Genomic DNA, 26,845 nt, shown 5'->3' with positions numbered 1-26,845 from the left:
TATTCCACTGACGGGTTGTAGAACAAAGGCATAGTTTACCATTTATGATGGTATGGATACGTAAAAATAATACCAAATGTCTAGAGTGAAATAGATTCTTGACCATGATTGACTGCTGACTGTTCCCTATGCCTATCTAATGCAAAGCTTTAGTAGTTTTCTTCTATCCCTGCCAACTAACATTTCCGTCGATTTTTCTTTTTAAGTATATCTTTATTGCTAGAACTTTATCTTCTTTGTTTCAGTCTACATACACATATCTTCATTATCTGATAATACTGTTGCCATATGTACAAATGAAAATTACTTGATATGCTAAAGAGCTTCTTACAGAAGGAAAAAGCAACTCTTATTTTGAGAGCTGTTAATAATGAATGCTATCTTTTTATCAGATGTGTTCTTTAAGTGAACACTTTTGAATGCCCTTTTTGTGCAAGTAGAGTTTGCTGCACGAGGTGCTCATGTGACTCTCCCCAGAATCAGATTGCTCAACACTGAAAATAAACGCAAACGTGTGGAAGTTTTGATGCTATAGAAATGAAAAATCTCATAATGTTGCATGTTTAATTTTCAAATTCTAAGCAGGGCACGTGTTGCATTCTGGCCATGAATGTGCTGCCTTTTGGCAGTTGTGTAGTAGAAACACTCTTGGCATTTTGCCTGCCCCAGCAATGCTCATCTAGGCATTAGCCACAAACTGTTCTGTAAGAGAAGTGAGGGAAAATATTCTTACCTTGTTAGATGCTGTGCATGGTGAGAGAGCAGCAGCATAGATTAAGTATTGTGAGGCTTAAAACAAGATGGTGGACTTCCATTATGCTGTACTTATTTTTAAGAGGATGCATGAAGGCACAGTGTTCTTAAACCAAACCTGTCCAGTTCCAGGAATTTCACTGCAGTGATGGTCAGTACAATTTGTTGTGCCTGTAGCAAAGGGCTCCGTGTCCTATGGCTTCTGTTGCCTGCTGTCACCTACGTATTGTAGAAATTGAATGTAAAAGCATAGCAAACTGCATAAATAAAAACCTGTCATGTCTCCTCCTGGTCAGTTTCCAAGAGTAGCACTGGTTCTGTCCCTTCTTTTGAAACTAGAGTAATGTCTTTATTTAATGCCATCTTTATTTCTGTTTCTCTGAGACTTCATTTTTTGGTTCTGTCTGTACTGCTCTCATGTACCTGAGATTACTTCTTTCTGTCCTCACTATTTATATTCTTAACGCGCTTGTACACAGTTGTCATGTCTATGTTTTGTCATCACTCTAAAAGAAAATTTTACATATGTTTGTGATTGTCTCCCAGAGTACTCACTGGATGTACTTAAATGATGTCTCCCTTGAATTTTTCCAAATGGATTTTTTTCTAAGCATTTCTAATTCTCTGGAGACTTACATAAGATATCATTTTCATGTTTTGACCGGTATGTCTACCTCCTTTTCTAGTGTTTTCATAGTATGTTATCAAGTTGTTTATTCTCCCTTTGAGACTATTAGTAAAAAAAAAAAAAAAAAAAAAAAAAAACTAGCACTTGCGTACTTCTTTAGACACCTCCTTTTTGCATTGCCATGTTTCATTACCTTTTATTTTCATTTAGCTAATTTTTAATTTGTATGACAGTACTTACCCAAGGCATTTTAATTTTTTTAGGTGAGCTATCACTATTAAATATTCTACTGATATCCAAGTATGTGATAGCTACTACATCCCTTTCTTCCACTACTGATTGTAGTGATTAAAAAAAAAAAGCATCAACTACCCACATGTAAAGCCTACAATCTCAGTTAATTCCATTTTGCTGCTTTGCACATTTGTTGCCAATATTCGTGAGCACTCTGATCTAACTGGGTTGATGCTTCCTGCTTCACTTCTGAAGAATATTTTCAAAATATTTTTGTTTATAAAAGTTATAAGGTGCCCTAGTATCTGGTGCTAGATATGGTCTGAACTAAAATGAAGTTAGTGGTGTAAATTGTGCTATCTATGTGCACTAGAAAAAAGTAGTGAAAAATTACCACAGTTCTGGTATTGTAAAGGTATACAGAATTTATTGGGAAGTTCACTCTCAAAAGAAAGGAGGAGAAGTATTAGAAAATAAGGCGTTGAGGAATGTGTAATTTCTATTTTTTTCTTACCTTTTTTCTCCCAGAGATGTATTATTCTCCTGAGTTACTTCTAGCTCTCCGATGACAAAGCTTACCCCAGTATGAATGGTACAACCTTCATTGCATTATTCTTTGGCATATCTGCTAACATTTAAATTAAAGCAACTTAAGCTTTTTTTGACCTCGTCATGATTATTGCTCTGCTAAATCTGCCCCTTTATCAATATCTGCATTGTTAAATAAATAAATAGGATACATAAAACTGAACAATCCTCTTCACAGTAAATACTGTTGCTTACTCTTAACATGACTAAAGTATTCATTTCTGCATGTGCCTGTTCTGGTGGTTGTGGAGTATCCCTTTGTGCCGATGTTGCAAGAAAGCAGAGGAAGGAGTGACCCCAAACTCACCTCCAACTTTGCCTGTTTGTTTCATGCAGATTTTATTCTTCAGTCAAAAATTGTGTGGCTCTCTGTGTACTGTCAGATAATCAAGGTCAGGAAGATAAAGCAGAAATATAATAATTATATACTTCATCTTGCAGAACCTACAACATTCAAAGCATGCACATTTGACTTTGACTAGTTGAAATTATAAATCCCCTTCTATGCAGGACTTCTGTAAATATTCAAGTGAAAGTACACTAAGCAACTTTGTTCTGTTTTCAGCTCCTGCTGACAAATTTGCTCATCGGAAGCTTGCTTATAAATGTTGTGCTTATCCCTCTGACATGACTGGAACAAGTAACTCTTGTTTCTGTGCCCGCTCAAACCTGATGGTGGTTGGCCTCCTTGCTCATTTATATGTTCTTACAATGGCTTTGATTTCCAAGATGCAGTAATGTTAAACAAACAAACATTAAATTTTTTGGATAACACTTTATTACCATGTCCATCTCTTCTTTGGGCTTTTTACCAGTGTGTGACTACCTTCACCTTTTGCAGCACACTTCGCTGTGAGAAAACTGCCTTATTCAGGCCTTACTGATTAAGATTAGAGGGTGGTGCTAGGAACCAGAAACTCATGGAAATTTTTCTGCACAGAAAAGTGAAAGCAATAGGTATCTTAAGATCTTTTAATCAAATCCAGACTTGTTAGAAGTAATAATGATTAAAAAAAATAAAAGAAACCCGTGCTTGAAAGAAACAGTGCGCTTAGTGTGTCTAGATTTACTTATTCCAAACTTAGTTGCAGGAGGAGGAAGTTATCTCACAATATCTATTGAACGACTCTATGGCATTGATCTCTGAACAAGAAACCCATCCCACATTCACTATAGGTCATGTTATCCCTTTATCTAGGGTAGCTGTCTACCTTTGCAAAAACATTTTTTCTCTGTTCTCTTTACCCAAGCTGGGTTTTGACCTTCTCTAACGTTTGTTTGTTTTTTTCTAAGTGTGGTCTAAAACGTGTCTTATAATGGTCTTTACTCATGGGCTATCAGAAGTTGAATGTTGTTCCATGAGGCCATGTCTGTCCATTGAACAGATGCAGCATTCTCATTTGCAATTGAGGAATCAATTTCATCTGGCTGGTTTGAAGGCTTTAAAGCTAAGTTTATCTCTCTTGGCTATTAGAAATACATTTAATGATAGATTCAGCATGTCAAAGATTCTTTAAGGGAAAGCAAGAGATAAAACAAGTACAATGTTATGTTGCTGGGCAGTCGGTTTATAACTGTCATCCTTTATTTCATCTCCAACCTGCTGTCTGATCTTGTGTGGGAAGTGGAAGAGGACACTTCACAGCACTGCCACTGAAATGCAGGCAGACTTGTAGAACCATTTGGAGAAAAATGAGAAACTCAATTTCATTGTAATACTGTTGTTCTAAGGGAAAAAATTAGGCTGATTTGTAGCTGCTCAGAAGGGTGAAACATAGACTTATGCTTCCTGTTACTGTTTGGCAAGTGCATCCTGCAGCCCATGGGACAGTATATCATCTCATCTATTTTGTTCCTGGTCATTGCTGCTTATGTAGCCCACATTGTGGCCTGTGCAGTTTGCAGCTGGGAGACTCCTCTGATTTTTAGGGATTGCTGTATTTCAAATCCCATCTCAGCTTCTCTTTTGAAAGAAATGTCCCTGCTGTTTTCTCTTGCAGAGAGTGCCTTGAAATGTAAACTGGATACCTGGGGTTAAAATGTTGCTACTGATTTATTTTCCCTAAGCTATTGATTATGTGGTTTTCTAGTCACTAACGCCAGATCTGTACTGCTGGCAGGGTTGTGGGGAAAATGTCAGTGTTACTCTTTTTTGGTGAGGTATAGCTAATAGAGGACTGCTATAAGGAATAGTTGCAAAAGAACTTTTCCTTTCATACATTATATTGTCCCAAGGATAATTTGCTGACTGAGGTTAAAATATCGGGCAAGCTCTGGGTTGGCTTTTTGAAACTTGTAGTATATTCTCATAATTTTTCCATGTCATGGCAGTGATCCATGGGAGGAACAGGCTGTTGCTGGTTATGTAGACTCCCAGTAAATTCATGTGTTCTTCCCTGTTGAAAGCCTAAGATGTGTCCAGCTCTGCTATGCAGCGATTGTGATTTCTAGCCGCAAAAAGATAGGTCATATAAACCCGTCTCATGAAGACTATGTCTTCTGTTGCAATTTTTTTCAAGGCATTTAATTTTACCCTCTTGTTTTCTTCCATATGCAAACTGAGAAGATAGAAAAAAAATTATATATATATATATTTTTACTGAAAGTTTTTGGTGATTGTTGAGTGGTTGCACATGCTATAAACATCCAAATATATCATGTACAGCACTTACTTGAACCCATAGACTCTCAGCTTCTTTGGAAAGTTGACTTTTGCTGTGCTTTTTCTGGGGCTGCAACACAAGTAGCTCAGTGTCCTTTTTGTGGTGGGACTCTGATTGTGGCTTAAAAAAAATCTTTTTTTTTTGCATAGGTTTTCTTAGAGTTTAGATGTCTCCCAAACTACCATATTATTGATCATTTAACCTCCAAAAATCTTCTTGCCTGTCTCAATCTAATATTTGACATTTTAAACAGAACAGTTACTTGCATAACTAAGCTCCCTGCTGTCTTATCTTAAGTTTTGAGAACATGCATTTTCCTTACCTGCATGTATTTATTTGCTTGAAATTGAAGTGGGCTTGGGATCGAGAATAAATTGGAAATACATTTAAAAGTCTGCTTTTAAAAGCTTTTTCTTTTCTCAAGTAACACTCTTTGCAAACTATTTTGTTCATTTCTTTTTTTCCCAATTAGCTATATTCCCTTTTAGCAAGGTTTTAATGTGTTTTTTTGTTTTTTTTTTTTTCCAGTAGAGAAATCATGTTTAATTAAAAGTTACTTGCATGTTTTCAATTATAGATATTTTGTTTGGCTTTACACTCTCAGTTGCCTTGAGTAATTTCCTGTAGAAATACATATAATCTATTTGCATGTTTGAAGTATTAGTGTGTCATTTGCATAGCTTGTGTGTAACACTTAAACAAACGACCAGGGCTTGGGAAGGGCAGATCATGTTTTTTTAGTTCTTTCTGGCCCGTCCTGAATAGATATGGAACCAACTTTTGCAGAGAGAACTGGAAATTGTGGTATCAAATCAATTCTCTAGAAAGGTTGTTTTGGTAAATAATTGGGAGTTGAGCAGGTGGGACAGCAGAACTGTTATATACGTATTTTTGCTCGACATAAGTCAATGCGGATTGATGTTCATTCTTACTTCATGGACTCATCTAATTCCCTTATAGCAGAGGGAATATATAATGCATCCCAGTTGGTGTTTGTCACAATTCCAACAGATAAAGCTGTTGTAGTTTTAGTTGCTGGAGGTGAGATGGTAGCAGATTTAAATTTTTTTTGTGACCACTTATTAAAACCATAGTTTGTTTGGTCTACTAACGTAAGTTCTGTGGTTAGGTTCTTGAGTGGAACATATAATCTGTTTCTCCTCACCCATGTTTAGAGAGGTGAACTCAGCCTGGTTTAGGTACAGAGAAGTACTACCATGGTAAAGGTGATGGAGTGTCTATTTTATATGATAAGACTAAAAAAGCATGTCTTGTTTAGTCTGTTGATGTGACAGCTGATAGGAAATGCGATTGCCTTCTATAAATACATAAAACTACCATTCAGGGGAAAGAAGCTGTTAAATAGTGCTGCTCAGGAACAGGTTGGTACTAATGCAGCTTGGCTGTACAGTAGAAGCTTCTCTCTAACCATCAGAGCAACGAGGTTACAAAACAATTTTCTAATGGGAGCCTGGGGACAAAAATACCCCAAACTGGTATGGTTAAAGTGGAATTGAATACTTTTGTGGTCACTTTCTGTGTACCTGCAATAGCAGCTCCAGTGCTATGCTTATATACCAGTTTTCAGTATTTTGGGTAACTTCCCTAGTACAACAAATATCTACATGATACCCTGGGGTCCAGACCTTGTTTCAGTTCTTAGTGAAAGTGTCCATACAGCTGATCGTGCCTTATGAGTTGACAGCAGTTTTCGCTTTTGTTTGCCACATCTGTGCCACGCTCCTTTTTGCTGGTAGAAGCTAGTCAGAAAGATTACCACCATTGTCTCCTCTCTGATGTAAGGAGCTTGATTTCTTTTTTGCTATTGTAGCATGCTTTTCCACAGATGGCGTGGACTTCAGTGCTCCTAGCAGAACAGAGCTGTTTCCTTAGGATGCTTGTCCTGAGATGAGAGAGTTGAGCATGTGAATCGCTTTGCCAAGAGAAGGCAACATAGAATTACTGCTCATTGGGTGAGTCCAGTCCTGAGAAGGATTCAAAGCAAGATAGAAGAGCTCCTTCTGTATTTTTTCAAATAGACACCTTCTCTTGTTTGAGTGTGTGGTGGTAGGCAACTATAACCCAGAAACTTCTCAAGCTCAAAATCGCAAGATGCTTACGCAGCATCTGTGAGGAGCTGCTCCAAGTCAGGGAGGAGATGAGGCTGAAGGTACATCAGCTCCTCTGTGTTCATTTAGTCAGCTCCTGACAGCTCAGCATCGGGCATGCTTTGAAACTCTTTTCAGCTAGCTTTCCTTAGGAAATTCTCACTCTGGCTTCTGAGTGCCCTTCTGCAGTCACCAATTTCATTCCTTGTCAGCAACACATAAAAAGAGGAGGAAAACTGGGGAGACTTGAAGTCATGTAGACTTGAAGTCAAGTCCAGCATCTAGATCTGAAAATGCCTTTGTTATTCTCACAAAACTGTTACTCTGTGAGAATGAGCATGGTTAGGTCTTAAATTCTGTGTTTGAGGTTCTGTATAGGTAAAATCCAGAAAGCGCTTTGAAATGGATATTGCCATGTTTTGCCACAGTGGACTTTCACATGAGAAGAAAAATACCCCCTCTTCGTTTCAGAATTAATTCAGTGTTTTATAATAAACACTGTTTCCTTCTTTCCTCTTTTTCTGTTTAGTGTTAAGATACTCCGTGTAATGTTTGTTTAAAATGAATGCTGATAATAAACAGAGAATAGATCTTTATGAGTAGCTGAAATTTGTCTGGTATTTAAATATTACTGATGTTTCAGTGGCACATATTTCTTGTTTAATATTCAGGCATGGCATTTGTTTTTTGAAGGAATACTTATCTTCTGTGATCAGGAAGAGTAGCAGTTAGGAGCAGCAGTGATGTGAGTCATTTTGACAGTGAGCAAACTTGTCAGTGTGTTCACATTTTCAAGACTAGATGGTCTAAGACATCCATTTTTTCCTAAATATTTTTCAAAGTACTAATGAAAATTTAAACAGCTGTGGCTCGTGATGTCTTGAATTGAAAAGATCATGAATTAACAATTGCATTTTACTGCTAAAATACTACTTGTTTACTGGAAAGTCACAATGGGGTAATGATAAGGTTCAGTGAGGTTCTTTTGTAATACTTTTAATAGCTAAATTTGACAATCCCATAGTGTAAAATATGTCAGTCCTAAGAAGAAAAGAGAGAATTTGTAATGAACACACACACTGTAAGGCAGTGAAATCTTTTTTTAGTCAAATGAATTTATATGTTAAGTACCTTTAAGCCCCTGTTGATTTTTTTTGTTAGTTGTTGTTGTTGTTGTTTCCTTCCATAAGCCTCATTTTCATTAATTTCACACTGGCCACTTTGGGATAAACTAGAATTTCACTGCATGCATATAATGTTTGTGTTAGAAAGTGAAAATTCCATGGTTTTGGCTGAAATGTTGGTGTATTGCAGCTGTCTCTTGCCTAGGGCCATCTGCATAGGAGAATATTTCTTTAACAGAGTAAATCATAAAAAGATTATAGCAGACTTATTGGAACCGTTCTTCTGTATCTCTGACTGCTGCTGTTCTTGTTAAAGATATTAAAAAAGAGGCTCAGTGGATCAAAACGTGGTATTTGTGTAAGAATACTTGCTTTGCAGTTGTTTCTGAAGGAAAAAAAAATCCATTCTACATTCACTGGCTCTTTAATTTGGATTGCCAATGATAATGCAGAGTCTACTGCTAAAGAAAGGTAGGATGCAGAGGCAGAAACATTAGTGCTAATCTGCTGCAGAAGGACTAGATAAATCAGCACAGCTCTCATACATCACTAAGAGAGAAGCTGATTGCAACTTGACCATGTGCCTAAGTGGTCACATCAGCAACAAGAACGGAGCATGGATAAAAAAACTAAAATGTACCCTTAGGGCTACTTGCTGTGCAGGACCCATAATAACACATCAATGTAAGTTTAAGATTTCTTTATTTTTTGTTTCCCTCTGTAATTATTGTTGTTTACAAGATTATATTTTTATTCTGCATAGATTTAGGGGAATTACGATGGAGCAAAGTATAATGCTAAACAGCTAATAGTTTGATAATGTTTATGTCTGTGAATAATAATGGGCTTTATTGCTGTGTGTTTCAGTGTAGTTCTTTCTTTGAGGATATTTTAATATTTAATCCTAACCATTATATATCAGAAATTGAGTAAGGTTTGGGGTGAGATGGTAGTGAGATCTCTCTCTTCATCTTTGTCATCTTACATTTCAAAAGGGCTCGAGAGGCAGAATGCCACAAATATATATTACTACTACTGGGAGAATTTTTCCATTGCTTTATTCTTTTTGTTAAGAAAAATACTTTTAGAGAGTGATTTCTGTGGACCTTTTTGTATTCCTGAATTATACGCAGATGGTAATTTTCCTACAATTTAAAAAATTTGTGCAATTGTTTAATTTAATGTCACTTGAGCATCTGCAAAAAGGGGAGGCAGGGATAAATGGAAACTGAATAAACATTGATTGCTAGTCTGAAAATTAAATTTTAGAAGTTTTTGCAGTAAATCTTATTTCAGATCTTTTTTTTTTTTTGACTAAATTAGGTTATCTTATTTAAATTGAGGCTACAATATAGCAAACAAATGTGTGAAAATATGCTGGATATCCCACGTTTCCAACTGTATCAGACTATAAAGATGTTGTTGATTGTTGCTACAAGGGAATATCTTAACTGTAGAAATCAGAGCAGCATGTTTAAGTAATACATGGGAAAATAAAAAGGAAAGGTGTAATAGTACTGTTCAGGTGTTCCAGTGATGCTTTTCTCAAAGAAAAAAGTATACAGTAAAATCTATTGATATAGAATCTTATGCTGTCTCTCATGGCTTTAGGAAAAGAGACAGGTTGTTTTTTTTTTTAGGAAAAGGCAGGTTTTGCTGTGTACTCTGAAAATGGGATATTTTGGAAGCACATTTAAAAAACAAAACAAAAACAATAATGCTTTATATATTTACTTATTTTTAGGGAAAGTTAGGGGGCTTCAAGCAAATTTATGGAATATGAAAAAGGAGGAGTGAAGGATGCCTCAGTGATAGGAACTTGATAAAGTAAGTGTAAAGATGCAGAAAAACATCTATTTATTTTTTGGTTTGTAGCTATGGCCAAGTGTAATAACAGGAGTGTTAGAAAGTAGCCTGCATTTAATCTACAAATGGATTATTTTTGTGGCAATTGAAAAATGTGTAAGTAGTTATATCTGCCATACAGATAGTTGTATGACAAGAAGAACAAGAGGTGGAATGGAGAAAGGGAAAGGTGAGACTTTATGTCAAAAAAATAAGTTCATTCTTCCCAGCAGAATAAATAACCAACCTGGTTAACTGACAGATGAAATGTGGACCAAGTGACGAAGTTTATTTTTGTGCAGGAAATGCATATGCACTATCACACAGGCTCTTGGTTGTACTCAGCCCCTGAAGCTGCTGAGGTCCTATTGGGAACATGTAGCTTTACATTCTGACTTGAGAGGGGAAAAAAAAAAATGTGTGGCAACAGGAAGCATGGAGGATTTGGTGGTTTCTTGGATGTCGCTTCTGTTCTCATGTACCCAATGTGGTATTAAGTTGTAAACTCCATGGCAGACTGATTATATTCTTGTAACACGTGAAAAATGTAATAATCTGGCTCCTGTTAATGGAGTTCTGCTTCTGTTACTGAAATAGAGAGAACCTTTTTTCTGAGTTCATTGGAACAGCAGGCGAGTGTTCTGGTTTACGGAGATAATAAAACAAGTAAATAGTTTTCCTTTTCTTGTAACTGGACAAAATTTCTAAAGATTTAGAAGGCTGAAGTTATCGTGAACAGTTCAAAACTGCTACATCTGCCAACACGGTCTGTAGTCATGTTCATATTGTGATCTTAAAACAAACTTTTGCTTCTCTGTATTTCTGTGAAGTTTCATGATGTAGTCACTTAAATTATGTGCTAAGTGAATTACATTGTATATGATAAAACTAGGCTTAGGTCATGTTTTCTGTTAAGTTTTCTTTTTAGCTGAAGAAACAGAAGTACTGAGTGCATTTTGTAGACCAGATTTGACCTTATAAGCAGTTTTTATTAGTCAAGAGAAGACAGATCCTCTCACTCTAGAGTGAAATTCTGAATTTATCTATTATGCTGAGTGTTTTGCTGTTACCTGTGAACTCTCTCACTATACTCCAACCTGGTCTTTATTTCTACTTTCAGTTTTAGTCAATAAATTTATGCTAATTATAGTTTCTTGTACTTAAGAGAAAAGTGTGCTAATGGACATCATTCCCTGCACTTTCAGAGCAGCAGGGGATTTGTTGATGCAGACTTCAGTATATTGAATTTGCTTATACCTATGATATTCAGGCAACAACATATAACAGGAGCAAGAATATTTTGGTGGAAAAGCTCGTATTTATTAACGTTACCAGTGCAAGGCCTGAATCCTTAAAGCAGCATGTGCCCTATTGTGGTATCTCACACAGGCTATCAAAATACCTGAGTATAATTGTAGGATTTCAAACTGTTTTGATTAGATGGCATTTATTTTAGTTTTCTGTCTACAGAACAGCACAGCTTCCTCTTAAAGGTTAAAGTCTGACATCTTCCATCTCAGTGTTGGTCACAGAAGAAACCTGTATTGCCCCCAAGAAGAGGTTCTTCAAGCTCTGTGATACCAAAGGAGAGAATGTGCCGCATTGCTTCAAGGAATATGTTGTGTTCCTATCCTGAATCTTGCCTGATCTCTTCCCCAGACCAAGGCGTGACATGGCTTCTTTTGGTTCTTGCTCTTCCTTGTCCTTCCTGGGTTCTAGTCACCTCTGATGAGAGGACCATATCCCAACTAGCCCAGGTGACCTGAGAACTGTAGTTCTTTGAAGTATGCCAGAAAAGCTCTTAACTTACTTTATCCATGCGGGCCTAAGAGCTCATTGATTTCTTCCCCAAGTTCGATAATCACCAATCTGTCCGCTGAATTGTGTCTGGAATGCTCCATATCACCACCAACTTCCTGTGTAAGATGTTAACTCACAAGCTGCAGTATAGAAAGCAGCCACAGATCAACTCATACTTTCACATCAGTTAGCACCTGAAGTACACTTCGAAAATTGTGTTGAACAAATTTGTCCTTGCACAGGGTTGCACGTGCTGTGAAGGGATACATATGGTAATTGTCTCAACAAAGTGATTTCTCATCTGATACCATTTTCTTCTAGGAAGACGATGAATCTCTGGAAGGAACAAGAGAATTTTACACGTAATTGGATTATAATACAAATAGTACCTGTTACAGCTGGCAGGAGAACTGAATTATTTTATGCCCTGATTAGGTCCTCCAACCCAATCTTCAAACCTGTGTTGAAAATCACTTGATGTTTATAAATTTTTATGGAAGAAGATGATACATGGAAAGGAATTGCCTTGGTGTCTCTCCTTCTAGCTTTCAAATTGTCTTCCCAGCCTTGCTAAATGCTGCCTCTGAAGTGGATTTCTTCCAAAACATTGTGCACTGCATGGTACTAGACTCTGCTGGGGCACACACAGCAGGGTTCTCCAACAGATAACTCCTAAGGACAACCACTTGCCTGACCTTTCGGTCTTGTTTAATGGAGATTTAGAATGAAAATATGTTCAAAGAGGGCATCATGCAGACTGATATCTATAACTCTGCTGTTCGCTGAAAATCCTGATTAGGGTGACAGTGACTTGTGAAGCTTTATGAAGCTTTTTACAGTTTTTGTTACCTCTCTATTATTATCCTGGAAAGTAAATAGTTACATATTGGATAACCATATGGATGATGTGTTGGTATATTTTAAGAAGATTGCTCAGATGGCTCAGAGCCCATAGTGGCGGTGCCAGGATTTTTATGTACTGAAGATCTAAACAAATAACTGAAAGACGGAGGGGACAATCGCTGAAAGGAAGAGAGAGCAATAAAACGTAGAGTTGACTTTTAGCATTGGTGACAGGGATCAAGGCTGTGGGAGAAGTGTAGCATGGCTTCTTGTAGTGCAGTTGCGCCGTCTCCCAGTTACCCTCCCTGTCTGAGCAGTGGGTGCAGCAAGGGCGGCTGCTCCTGGTTTCCATTCTCAGCACTAGACTGTCAGTGCTGCTGCTGCTGCTGCATGCTCCTGCCTCAGTGGTTCCAGCTGAACTTCCCAGGAGGAGGTAGTGGAGACTCAGATTGAACTTTTCACTAAAAGTCTGTACAAACCCCATTTTTCAATTTACTGACTTACTGTGACCATTTTGTTGATAACAGGGCCATTTAATAATCTGGCATTTTTTTCCGTGGACTGATAAGTGGTGGATGGAAGAAAGGAGGCAGAAAGAAAGGTGTGGGGAAAAATACAAAGAAAATTTTGAGGTATTGAGTAATTCCACAATGATGGTATCTGTTAGATTTTTGTTCAGTGCTTGAACGCTGCTTATGCATATTAGCAATCTGTTTGAGTGAGAAAGGACCCTGTCAACCCAGTCTACTCACCGCGCTGTAAATGTAACCTTGGTGAAGGAAAGGAACTGTTTGAAACACTGATATCTTTTAGTCAGGATTTATCATGATCTGTAAATCACCTAATTCTTACAACAAGAAGCCTTCAGATGTTTTAAACCTTGGCAATTTTTCATCCATCAAGGAGATTTGAGAAAGACCAAGGCAGCAAGCCTTCTCTCAGACTAGACAGAGTGGGCTGTTTTATATCAGGAGCTGCATTTCCTATTTTGCTGCTTCTGCCAGAAATTCTGTTGTCAGAAACTGTCATTTGAGCTTTTATCTGTTTTGAGGGGAAGGAAGTTAAACATCCCAGTAACATCACCATCACTAGAACAATTCTGCAGACAGTGGAAGGCTATGGAAAACTGATAATTGCACACAAATGCATAATTTCCCCAGGCCACAATAGAATAGAATGTCAGCTCCATTTTACAGTGGGGAGACGCTTCAATACAGGTCTGTGCTTTTAATATTAAAGTAACCTGTGGAGAATTCTGAACAAGCCAGGGTGGCAAGTATATTTGTTTCATGTCTGTTACTACTTTTTGCTGTATTGCTACATATACAGTTAACTGTCACAACTAATGCTGTTTTCTGTTACTGAATCTTCCTCTTTGAGAGAACAAGAGCACAGGTCAGATTTCTCAGGAACTTCTTTTTTTATTATTATTTTTAATGTATTCACAAAGTTTCCCAACAAGTTTGGATACGAGAATTAAAACCTTGCCTTCTTTAATCTCGGTAGGTATAAACAAACCATCTGGGTTTCAGTGGGAAAGCTCTTGCATACGTTTGAGTGGAGAATTCGACCAAGAGTGGGTTATAGCTCAGCAAGAAAGCTGGAAGCTTCAATATATATGAGACAGGCTATTTTTTATACCATGTGATAACAGCCTTTCTGACTTCTGAGCTCCTTACTTTATGGGTAGGCTATTGTTAACAGAGAGTATTTGAATGTCAGCGTGGAGCTCAGCTTGCTGAGGGTTAGTGTGCAGTGCTCAGCAGTCAGAGATCTCTCTCATTTGTTGCTAGTCATATCAAGAACTACTACTGTGGTGAATGGCAGCATTCCAGGCTGTGTCTCAGTCACATGGATTATTCTTTCAAGCAATGCTTGTCTTGGGAAGAGACTCTCCGGGGTTTGAATTTGAAGGGCCTTTTGCAGTTTTGGTGTACTCACCTGAGAAGAACAATCAATACTTTATGCGTGTGTAGCTGCTGAAAGTCTGTAATATGTTTGCTCTCTGAGAAGAGTCCACGCCTGGGGTCAAAGTAACATACAATACATCTCCTCTTTTTCCTATTTGTTTTCTTTTTTTCCCCAAATTAAGGTTTATGTGCTAATAACTGCATGGTAGTGATGACTAAAATGCTTATTATCTTTGATGTACCTGTATTGTGGCCAACTTTGAAAGTGCCTAGCACCTGTCTGAAGATTTTGTGACATTCATACAACAGTGGTGCTAATAGTGGTAGTGGTGTGGGGTGTTGTGGAACAAGAATGTTCAGTAGGGATGAAACAGAGACTTCCTGAAGGAGCTGGAGCACTGGAAGACAAACAGAAAGCTGTGTTAATACAATATAGCTGTCACTTCAAATATGTGGAGAACGTGGTCAAATGAACCAGCCTATTTGAATTCTTTGTTATGTTGAGAACACTTGTTCCCATTGAACACAGTCTTGCGGACACTGATACTGCTTTTGAGCCCCCTAATTCACTGTATATTCACTCACATATGCATATAATCCAAATAATCTAAGCACAAAAATCCTGTGCAGATAAGATTTTATCTAAACAAAACAAAGCAAACCACAACCCCCTCTGATGTTAATGCTCCAAAAGAAACCCAAGTATCTCCTGGGATTAATGAGTAGGTGGGAGGAGTTCATTGCCTCGGGCATAGCCAAGGGCCATTAATTCCGGCTAGTCATTAATCCCTGTGTAATGCCCTCTGCTAATGCCACAGTTCCTGTTACAACACAGAAATAGAATTGACTGACCTATGGATTTGGATGGGTTATGTTATTCTTATAATGATTGCTTATATTTCTAAATGCTTATCACTATAGTGCTGGACAGAGTTTCAGTTTATAAGCTTCATGTCTTTACAGAGAGTTAATGCATTGTGCATTACTCGTATGGAAGCCTGAAGTGGTGGTGTTAGTATTCCATTCTGTCCTAGCCTTTAAATAAATATTGAAGCAGTCTTCGTAGAGAAAAAATTGGTATCAATATTCTCTGAAGATGATTAGCATACATATTCTCATATCTAGAGAAAATGAAAATTGAATATATAACTCCTTTACTCTGTGGTTGCCATGTAAGGCTAAGTGCAGTTTAAATTGCATTAATTTTAGTTGTTTGTTTGATTTAAAAAAAAAAAAAAAGCTCCTGAAATTTTAATGAAATAATTTCAATACCCAAAGAAATAGTGATAAAGGACAGGCTAGTTATAAACTGTTTAGATGGAGCTGCCATCACATGCCCTTTACATGTGCGCTCATACACTCAGCACTATACAATAAAAGTGTTGCTGGGTAGATCTTAAAATGCAGGAGAAAAAAGTTCAAGGGCAAGCCCCCAGCTTAGCAGATCATGTGAACACACATGACTCTAAGCAGCACGGAACTTAGCTAGCAAACAGCAGCTGTAAGAAATGCCAGAATGCTGGAGTTGCATCTCTGTTTAAATTCTCCTAAAATGTTTTTTCTCAAGAAGGAGGTTATTAACCTGACCTTTACATAGAGTCCTTCTTTGTCAGGGATGCCAAAGCATTTTACAGATGCAGAGATTGAGTATTGACATGCACATGTCAGAAGGAAAGCTCACTGCATAGTGATAGCACAGAGCTTTGGAAATGCAGAAGTACAACTACAGATGGGTTTGACTACCACATTCTCTGAAAAACCATACAACAGTACTGCATAGCAGCTCAGGTCGGGAAGTGTGGGATACTTTACTCAGCTGAAAATATAGGTGAGTTAACAAAGTTAGACTGTACGAGAACGCTGGTGAACTTTTAAAAAGAGAAGAAGCTGAGCTTTCTATAATAAGCACTTGTGGTGGAGACATAGATTGTATTGCTGAAACATGAAATTCCAGTACTACATTGGTTCCAACAAAGAGGGTATGGGATTGTATGGGGGCTGATTTAGGATAAATAACCACTTCCTACAGTGCTGTCTGTGCTCATTATTTACCCAGCTGGGCCTTGTTTAGTTTATGAATTCAAAATTGATCATAGCAGAGCATGTTGGAGCATATTAGAGCAAAAGAGGAGGATGAGGATAGACTGTCTCTTGTTATGCCTGAAATTTATAGAATATTTTCGTAGAAGTTGTATTTAAAGTTTAAAAAGGGTGTTGTGGAAGCAGGTTTGTGTGTGTGTACACACATATATATATATATTCTTTTTTCTTCATTGTGAAATTTCATTGACACTTGTATTCATCTCATGCACAGAGGGAGAAGAGCCTTGAGCTCTTTCGTTTTACAAAGCCTCGTTGGAATTCTCTTCCATTCAGTGGTGATGGCCAGTTCTAACATTACAGCACCTTGCCTTGAAAACCAGCATTTTCAAAACAGGCATTCTTCAGTGTTATATGTTATTCATTTTCCTTCCTTTGGTTTTCTTTGCTGTTACAGTTTGGTTTGCCACTGTGCAGGAGGAGGAGAAATGAGGGAAGGAGGAGGTGGTAGCCCTCTTTCTCTGCTCACTGTCCATTTTCCCCCTTTTCCCTGGCTCAGAATGAATTTTGTACTGTTTACAGAGCTGTCAGAGAAACGAGGGGTGGGAGGAAGGAAGAGGAGGGGAGGACAAAGTGAGAATGGGAGGAAACCTTTGCTCTCTGATGTCACTGTAAGTCAAACATGCATCCATTCACCCTTCTGACAGTCACTGCAATGTAAATTAGACCATTTTAGGTCATGATGAGGATTTCCTCTTTCACAACTGGGAGTTAGCTAATAGAGTCTTAATTTAATTCCTCTGTGAACTAAGAATTTTTAAAAATTTAAGATAGAGTGAAAGCTAATCCCTTGGAGTCTGTACTTGCCAGTACTGAGCTGAGATGATCCTGGTGTTCCACAAAGGTATGGGTGAGGCCTTGTCCAATACTCTACATTGGCCTAAGCAGATTCACAGAGGATTATACTAGCTGACAGCGTGTGCATGGTACTGAAAAGTTCGTACGGAAATAGGGGAACACGTATTTTTCCCAGGAATCTGAGAGTAGTTTTCTTTACCTTTTTCTTAGAAGATCTCATGCTGGTTTATCATCCATGGAGTCTGGAGTTTTCCAGACTTCTGTTTCAAAGGTTGTTCTAAGGATAGGAGTGTCTGAAACCGAATGGAGATTTTGTGGAGCTCTGTGCAGACCTAGTTCAGTAGCGTTTAGTGTGTGTTGGATGTAAACAGTTGGAGGGCTGCAGTACCAGTACATACAGGAACAACTGGAAACCACTGGGTTAAACCCTTCCAAAGACAGCAGTGACTTCTGCTCCTTGTCTGAAGTGTTCCAGAGAGGGACCAGCAGTCCTTGTGTGTTGTTTCCAAAGAGACATGTCACTGCAGTTTGATGCTGACTTTTTACTATTTGAATATATCTGGTTTGAGTTTCCTTTTCCTTTGAAAGGACTTTCTTCCAAATATTTTTAAACTTCCTTCCTGATGTTTGTCTTTTTTCCAGATTCCAAAATTAGATCAAGTCACATTTCCTCATGGAACTTCTGGTGCAAGGAGGCATTGAGCTTTTGCAGCCCCTAGTCTGAAGTTGCCTGCTCCAGTAGATGACCTGCGCTGTCATGCACACTATCCAAAGCAATTGGACAATGGCAAACGTTGGAAGTTAATGCATGTCCTGATTATTGTCCTGTCCCCCTCAGCTTGTGCATTCTGACTCTTGCTTGATGTCGCTGAGTCCTATTTACTGAAAATACCATTTAATCCATGACTTGCCTGCTGCATTCTTGTTTGACCTGATAACTGTTAAGCCAAAAAAAATATTTTAAGAATGGACTTGTCAAAGAGAGCATATCTCCTCCCTCCTCCTCTTCAAAGACCTCTGAGGATGAATATTTGATTAAAACGTGACTGCAGCATTAAAATGGATGCCCTGTGTCTTTTTGTAAATGAACGACTAGTGAACTTGTGGACTGTCTAGCTTTTAATTGGCAAATTATTCAGCGAGTGTTTCAGGGGGAATTGCATGGGAGGGTGGGAAGTTTAGCTGATTTTTAGATAAATTCATTACAACTTTTATTCCTAGTGATAGTTTGAAGATAATTAAATCCCCAGATAGATCCACAGACTCGGTTTAAATTTCCCCTCTGGAAATGTGGAAGAGGACATGATCTAAAATGTGCAATAAAATCCCAGGCCTGAGGTGGGCAGCCCCAAAGCAAAAAAGGATGTTAGGCTTGTGGTCATCTTAGTTGTGGCTGTACTCATGACCCATGCAGCTCCCACACCAGCCTTTTCCTCTGTTTGCCTGCTTCTTTCTTTGAGTTCCAGTGGATGGCTGCTGATAAAATCTGCTCTCAAAAGGGCATGGAAACCAAATGCCTGCCTGTTTTAAATGCCTGCCTGTTTTTGTACTCTGATGGGTCACAAGGACAGCCAAATAATTAGATATGCATATGAGCTTTACAGAAGACTCTAGGACAGTTAGTGCAGAGAGAGAAAAGAATGGATAGACATCCTGTACAGTTACCTAAATGCACTGCCGGAACTCTAATGGAAAAGATCATGGAATGGGGTATTGGGACATGGAAAGCAGCATAGTTTGAATTGGTTCAATTTTAATTTCAGTTTGAAAGTTGTGATAGCAATTTGTGAAGAGAATAGACTGTCCCATTTGATGCGTATGAGTTTGGTGTTGCTATCTTTGTTTCTGTAAGTAATGTGATCCAGCGTAACAGCACGCGATAACTAGGGTGTGACACAAAAGGTTCTGGAAATAGTCCAAATGTGTTTCGTACTGGGTCATTCAGGGACTCTTGCTAAGATCATTGACTAATTTTCTTTTCTCAGTAGTTGTCTGCTATCAACTTAGTAGAAACAAAACAGCTCAAAATACTGTAAAAATTGAAGAACAAAGCCTGAAGGGTTACTGTTATTTCCAAAGTACTCTTTCAAACCAGAAAGCTTGGTAAAAGTGTGTTATGCAGGCAACATACAGAACCTAGGTTCTTCCTGCTCTGTGAACAGGCCAAAGAGTAGCGGTGCCAGCTCCAGTCAGATTCTTTTTAACGTGCTCTGTGATCTGGAAGACAAACAATTAGAAATGGCTGGCTGATCTGGGTATTCATCTTTGTACAGTCAGAAACAAGACAGCGCATACAAATTCAGGGTGGACGGAAGGGTCAACTGTTGTTTTAGCTTTTCTTTCAGTAGAAAAAGGCTCATTATTTTTATAAGAAAGATTATACATATTGATCTTGAATCACCTTTATGTTGTAGCAATACATTTTTCTTTTCTGGCTGATGTTAATTAAATTGCTTCAGTGAGATGCTCTGAATTGTAGTATGGAGTGGAATACAGGCAGTATGTACGTATGTGTGCATAATCTTTGTTTGCATTGAAAGATTGCTAAGATGTTATGTATAAGATGTAAAATATATATGTTAACATTGGAAACCAAACCAACTGATCTGTTTCTTTTATTATTTTTTTAAGAGTTTTATGGTGCTTTGGTTATTTCTGCAAATGTCTAACTGGATATGGTCTTTTATGGAAAAAAAATGTGGCTATTTTCTCAACTTACAAAGAGGCTGATTGCAATGTTCTCTCAATATTTGCCTTGCCCCTTTCTGGCTATTCTTTTTTCTGTCTGCAGCAATTTCTGAAAGATTTAAATTTGTTCATTAATCCCTGTCCACTGTAGGAACCTCCCCCCCCCCTCCATCTTTGCAGACCTGATGAAGATGGTGACATGTTGGGCACAGGAGTAGGAGCCAACACCTGAGCAGGCTGTAGGCCTTCGTTGGGTTGAATGCTTTGTATTGTGGAGCCACTGCCTACAGCCATGGGCTACGTGGGAAGGTGTGAAGAGTTGGATGTAGTCTACGTTTGCACTGTTTTTTTTAGGAAAGGAATTCCAAGAAATGAGATTTGTAGACAGGGTAACATCATGTATTGCCACTCAGTCTCATCAATGTCTACTAAGTTTTAAAACTGGATGTGTAGGTGATTATCTACTGATGTAGAATAAGGTGTGAGAGAGAGGGAAGAGGGTGCAAGAGGAGGCCTGCAAGAGGATGGTGTTGAATAGCTACATCCACTATTGATATAAATTTCTTGAAGTGTAAATTAGATATAGTTACACCTGAACGAAAGCTTAGCATTTGAGATCTTTGTTGATGTAAGCCTTACCATGTTAGGGGAAGAAGAACTTTTCAAAAAATACTGCTGTAATTTTTATTTATAGTTACAAAAAATCCGTAAAAACACTTCCCAGCCTAACATTAAAGTCCTGGTGGTTTCATTCCAAATGCAGTCCTCTGTTAGGTCTCCCTGAGTTCAGCCGGTGCCTTTGATTTTACTAATATTAATGATTTCTGTCACCTCTTAAAAGGGCACTAAAGAGCCAGGAACAGGTTTCCAGCAATCTGCAAAATCTATTTTGAATCTTATCACAGGATTGTCAGAAAGGTTTTCGAGTCTGGGCTGACCTTGCCATTGGATAGCAATGCCCTAAAAATGTAAACTGGCTGCCATTGTTGCTGTAGGTCTGCTCCTTGTGGAAATTTCTAGGATTAATCATATGACCTGGTAATGAGACATACAATTGTACCTCATTCTCTTTAACAATCTGAAGTCAGTGTCAGCTGTATGTATCACGTACCTTCATAATTTAAATTATAATGGCATGCAGCAATAGCTCAGTGAAAATGTGTTTAGAAAAAATGTACATGGTAGATTAAATTTTTGGTTTAACCTAAATGTCCAGGCTGCAGGTATGTTGTGTTGAATTCAGACAGAATGGAGGCCTGGGAGGAATATATAGTCCCCACTGCTGGACAGTAATAATTTCAGTCGTAATGAAATTTAAATTAAAATTCCTGCTGGTGTCTCACTAATGGTCCTGGCCTTTCTCTGGGCAGAACACTTCCGAAATGCAGTTTGTTGCAACAGAGTTTCACCAGCTTCCCTCCAGCTTGCTCACAATAGGAAAATTTAGTTTTCCAGTTAACCAGGAGAGCCTTTTCAGTCCCTAGTTACCCTTGTGCCCAAGTTCCAATTTTTGTGCCTGCTTGTTTACCCTTAGCTGTATTCATCCCCCAGGGAGATGGTGCTGGCTTGCCAGATCGGAGTTGCCCTGAGCAGCCAGCGTAATGGTTCAAATTAGGGCTGCTGTTTTCAGAAGCTGCCTTTGACACTAAGGGAAACAGAACTGGCCTAGTACTTACCACACTGGAAAAAGCCATCCTCTTTGGAAAAAGCATTTTAATTCTGAATAAAACATTGGGCTGGCTTTCACCTCATGAATAGCGCTTTATTCCACTTCAATAAATATCAGTACCGACAAGCAACTACATCGTGTCATGACCTTATGTAAGTGTATGGCAAGGTTCCAAGTTAATTTCCACAAATGCACAGGACAGGTTTTTGTAGGTATTTGACCCCTAGGTAGGCAGTGCTCCTGCAGACAGGGCCAGTAAAACAACCTGGCAAATACCCAAGCTCCACGGACTAGTCGTGGCTTCACAGACAGTGCCAAGACCTCAGGTACTTCCCGCCCAGGCTCCTTAACACGGTTGAGTGCTGACAGACAGCTGAAGAGCTAGGATTTTGTGGGAAGGCTTGGAAGGCAACGTTGCTCTTTGCTGATAGGGAAAGTTCAAGAGATTACAAGTGGCTGAAAGGTCACATCTTCTGGTAGTTTGAATCTAGCCTCTCATCCTGCTTGTGCTCTCTAGTCCCCTAGGAAGGGATGTCTACATGTGTGCAATGAGGGAAAACAGGGAACCACCTGCCTCAGCGGGCCTCAGATCCAGGCAGTCTGCTCTGTGCTCGAACAGCCTGAATGAAACACCAAGCTCTTTATCTCCTGCTGCTTTATAAGCTTCTAACATTACTCTGAGATCACTCCCTGCACAGTCACACCCGGCAGTTACATGCCCTTGTCAGATTCTGTCATTGCAAAGGTGAACTTCATCATGATTCCCTGGTTTGAGATTGTATTTTAACAGAGGATTATCTTCATTGAATAGCCCTCTTTTTGGAGTTGGAAGCTTGATAAAGATAGGAGTTCCTAACTTGACACAGAAACCCCAAGTTGTCATTTGCTTCTTGTGGGATTATTAAGAGGGCCAATGCTTGGGTAACTGTGTCTCGAATGTTGAAATGTCTTTAAATTCTGTCCCCTGTGTCACTGAATGAGTGCTGTATAGTTTCTGAAGTGTCTAAGCTGTTGCTATAAATGGAGCGTGGTTGCTTAAGCCATTCTGGTGCTTTGGGAGATTTTGTACCCTCAGCTTGTTTGCCAGTTAAATAGGGAAGATGGTTGCAGATGCTTTGTGTAGGCTATCACTCAAAATATTAACACTAGAAAGTGTAGACTCCTGCCAGATTTCGCTTGGCATTTTTAATTTAGTACAGGGAAAAATCGGGCTGAGGTTCATCATTTAGTGTTTGATGGAAGGCGCTCTCTCTGCTCTATTTCTATATAGCTATCAAATCCCACATACTGTACTATATTCTGCCAGGAAATCCGCTAACCTTTCATATAATATGTAGTGGGTTTTATAGCCAATGCTGCAGAGCCGTTTTCCATGCAGGAGGATTTTTAGCTATTTTTTTCTGCTGCCTTGGTAAGATTTGCAGTGGTTCTTTCTACAGTGCCAGATGTACATAAAACAGGAAATTATATACTGTTCTCTTGCTTATTGAGCAGGAGAGAAGAATTACTTTTAAAACCTAGCTAGAGAGGTTGCTAGAAATGCCAAGTTTAAAGAGGCAGATCAAGTGTGGGAGATGAGAAAGCAAGACAATACTTGCCTGAATGTGGCGGTGAATGCTAAATCTCAGCTGAAGCACGGTTGATGTACTGACATTAAAGGGAATGTGCTGAATATATAATCATTGTGGATATATGCATGGGATTTTGCATTGTACGGTAATCAAATGAGTAGTTCTTTGTACACAGATTTACTGACACTGACGGGAATCTCATTGGAGCTCTAATGATGTATATTTAAAGAGATATCAGCCCAATTACGTTCTGTACCGTGCATCTGTATATTCCTGAAGGAATGCAGTGTCAGAATAACGTTATTTTGGCTGGCACTTCTGTGGTATCCTTAATCTACTTATCTTGAAGCATTTTACAAATAAGTACTTCATTCAGTAGCATTCCAGTGGGCTGTGTTCACCAGGATGGCGATGCGCTGATAGAGCGCTTGAATCAAAGAGCCCCTCATGAATAACCCTGCTGCCCAACAGGTCATGCCTGGCATGCAGGTTCTTTTACTTGTCCTTCTGCTTTTTCCTGTCAGGTACCGGGGTGGCAGCTGTTTGGCCAGCATGCTGCCTAGTAGCCAAGTGTCTCTTGCTGCCCCTCAGGCTGTTTCAGTGCCAGCAGACAACTCTGCCACCTGTCCGTGCAGAAAGGGAGGGGGCCGTGGTGTGGGCTGTGTGACAAGGGGACATCACAAAACTGGGCTTTGGATGCTGTAGCTGCAGAGGTTTGACCGTCCTGCTGCAAGACATGAGAGGAGAACCGTAAAGAAGCAGATCAAACATAGTACTGACTCTCATTAGTAAGCAAAGCCTAACATGTGACACTGAGAATTATAGTTCTAAGGGGAGACATCTTTTATCTTTCAGAAACTTCCAAAACATACTGATAAATTCAGAGATGATTTGGCTCAGCTTCTTTGTAGCTGTTTCTTGTAGACAGAGCCACTTCAGGAGGTTTTTTTATATGCATGTGTGCTACTGTTCTTTGTACTGTTTAGGATGATGGTGATAGATCTAAATAAAATGTAGCTCTGTGCAAGCTAGAGAAAAGACAATCTACTTCTCTTTAGTGGAACTGTTGCTCCAGCAAAGAGAATGTTGGTTGAGTCCAAAGACTTGTCGCTTCTGCCTTTCATCTTCTGGTAGTTTGAAATAGCTTTTCTGACCATCGTCATCTCTTCCAGCTTCTAGAATGCACACTGGACACCTCAGCTGAATCGCATCTCTGTTGCTCTAATTAACCAGGTAATTGAGCATTACTGGAGTTCTACATATCTTGCAAAAAGTCATACTGGTGTGAAATTGGAGTAACAGTGGTATATCAGGTCCTTAGTTTCTTTCTTGAGGCAGAGCGAATCAGCAGATCTGTGCTGGTAGTGATCTTGTTTGGCACTTTTTTAGTTAATTTTACTTTGGCTCTTCTTTGCTTACTTCTTTAATAACATTTAAAATGGCACCTTTGGGCACCTGTAGCAATTGTAACAGTTTTTATCCATGCTCTTGTTGACAAACAATTTCTTATTAGGTATTTGTGCACTAGCACACTTTTACACTTTTTTTTTCCATCTGGATTTCCCCACTTGTTTCTGTTTGCGGGAAGGATGAGCTCTGTCCGAAGCCAGCACTACTGACCCTCACTGGAGAATGTAGTCATTGAGTAGGTCTGCAGGCCTATTTACGCTGCTGTTTCTAATCGTGTGAGATTTGTAGTACCTGTCAAGTTTGCCAAACTTAGGTGATACTGGTGATGTGAAAACTTTTGATTTTGCCATGAGAAGTTACTGCCAGGTGTTTTCAAGAAAGTGTTGAGAGTATTTAATACCCGTTTCCTTAAGCTTTTGTTTGCTGCTCTTAGAACCTGCTGTGGTTTCCTAAATTTTGGGCGTAAAAGCGAGTTATGAAGCTGCTATGTGATTCTTCTTTTACATACAGACTGGGGGCACAGAACTTGTAAGTCCTGTGCTCGTCCATGTTCCCTATTTGTAAGGCAATGCAACAGAGCCTGTGAATAGAAGAGGGCCTAGGGCACAGGTGGGACATAGGCTGTCTGGATGTGGCCCTTCCCAGCGATGAAATTTCCCACTGCAGAAATGAACAGTAGATCTCCTTAAGGCTGCAGACTAGTCAAACTTCATATTTCTCAGCTAAATATGTCTTTATATACCAGGTTTGGTTTAAGGATTAGTCATGGTGACTTGGGAATATAGCAGAGATCTCCTGCGATCTTTTCCACAGTACCAGTTAGTGGAAAATATGCCTTTCTACAAGATGACTGATGATCATTAGTGTCATTGGAACAGATCAATTAATATAAATCTGTTTCACTGAAGCCAGTGAAACGTTAATTTATGACAGCTGAGGATCTATGCCAACACAGTTGTATATAGTGGACTTTCCTCTAACTCCTTAGGAATTGCACAAATAATAAGCTTGTATAAATAGAGAGAACAGGGGTCATCTTACTTAAAAGCTATCAAGATTTTCACTGAAATTTGAGGGTTATAAAATTAAAGGGACTGTACAATGCTAAAATTGTATTCTGTGATGCTCCCTAAACAAATAGCCAGCAGTATGTAGGGGAATACTTGTTAATTGAAAACTAGGCAGTTAAATATGTCAGGCATATGTGTACAGCTTCCTTATTCTATAACACTAAATTTCCCTCAGAATTTTTCATAGAATCATAGAATATCCCGAGTTGGAAGGGACCCATAAGGATCATCAAGTCCAACTCCTGGCACCGCACAGGTCTGCCCAAAAGTTCAGACCATGTGACTAAGTGCACAGTCCAATCTCTTCTTAAATTCAGACAGGCTTGGTGCAGTGACTGCTTCACTGGGGAGCCTGTTCCAGTGTGCGACCACCCTCTCGGTGAAGAACCTCTTCCTGATGTCCAGCCCAAATTTCCCCTGCCTCAGCTTGACACCGTTCCCACGGGTCCTGTCACTGGTGATAACAGAGAATAGGTCACCTGCCTCTCCACTCCCTCTCGCGAGGAAGTTGTAGACTGTGATGAGGTCCCCCCTCAGCCTCCTCTTCTCCAGGCTGAACAGGCCCAGTGACCTCAGCCGCTCCTCATACGTTTTCCCCTCTAGGCCTTTCACCATCTTCGTCGCCCTCCTCTGGACACTCTCCAACAGTTTCATGTCCTTTTTGTGCTGTGGTGCCCAGAACCACTTTTTGAAGGAAGACAGACCAAATAAAAAGCAGTTAACAGTTTTTTAAAAATCTATACATATATATATAATTGTATTTATATAAAATTGGAAAAAATTGTTTGTCTTATTTCCAATGTGTTTGGTTTTTATTATAGTATTCTTTGCAGCATTTGTTTCTAATATGGTTTTAGAGTTGCAAGTTAGCAGAAGAATTATGTAAAATGGTTTTAGATATGAAGGTGGCTTTTTCTCTCTGTTAATGAAACCTTTCTTAAAGGCTGTTTTATAATTATACTTGTGGCTTAGTGAATAATGCCTCTTCTTCATATGCAAGTCATTTGATTCCTCTGGTGCCTCATAACGCTCAAGAAGCATGG

The 26,845-nt window shown here is 39.0% G+C and overlaps 1 protein-coding gene across 11 annotated transcripts in view; it reads left to right on the top strand.

Moving 5' to 3' along the window:
• RAPGEF4 (Rap guanine nucleotide exchange factor 4) overlaps positions 1-26,845 on the top strand; it is a 154,408-nt gene that overhangs the window by 34,319 nt on the left and 93,244 nt on the right. The window contains exon 1 of one of the 11 annotated variants that reach the window (XM_013171535.3): positions 8,605-8,782. The exons of the other annotated variants lie outside the window; for them this stretch is intronic. The gene's annotated coding sequence lies outside the window, so the exon portion shown is untranslated. Of the gene's footprint in view, positions 1-8,604; positions 8,783-26,845 lie in introns of those variants that run through there. 11 annotated transcript variants of the gene reach the window in all.

Source organism: Anser cygnoides, chromosome 6 (assembly GCF_040182565.1).
Source record: "Anser cygnoides isolate HZ-2024a breed goose chromosome 6, Taihu_goose_T2T_genome, whole genome shotgun sequence".
Classification (NCBI taxonomy): Eukaryota; Metazoa; Chordata; class Aves; order Anseriformes; family Anatidae; genus Anser; species Anser cygnoides.
Note: the sequence above shows the minus strand (reverse complement) of the source record. Positions and strands in the feature narration are given on the sequence as shown.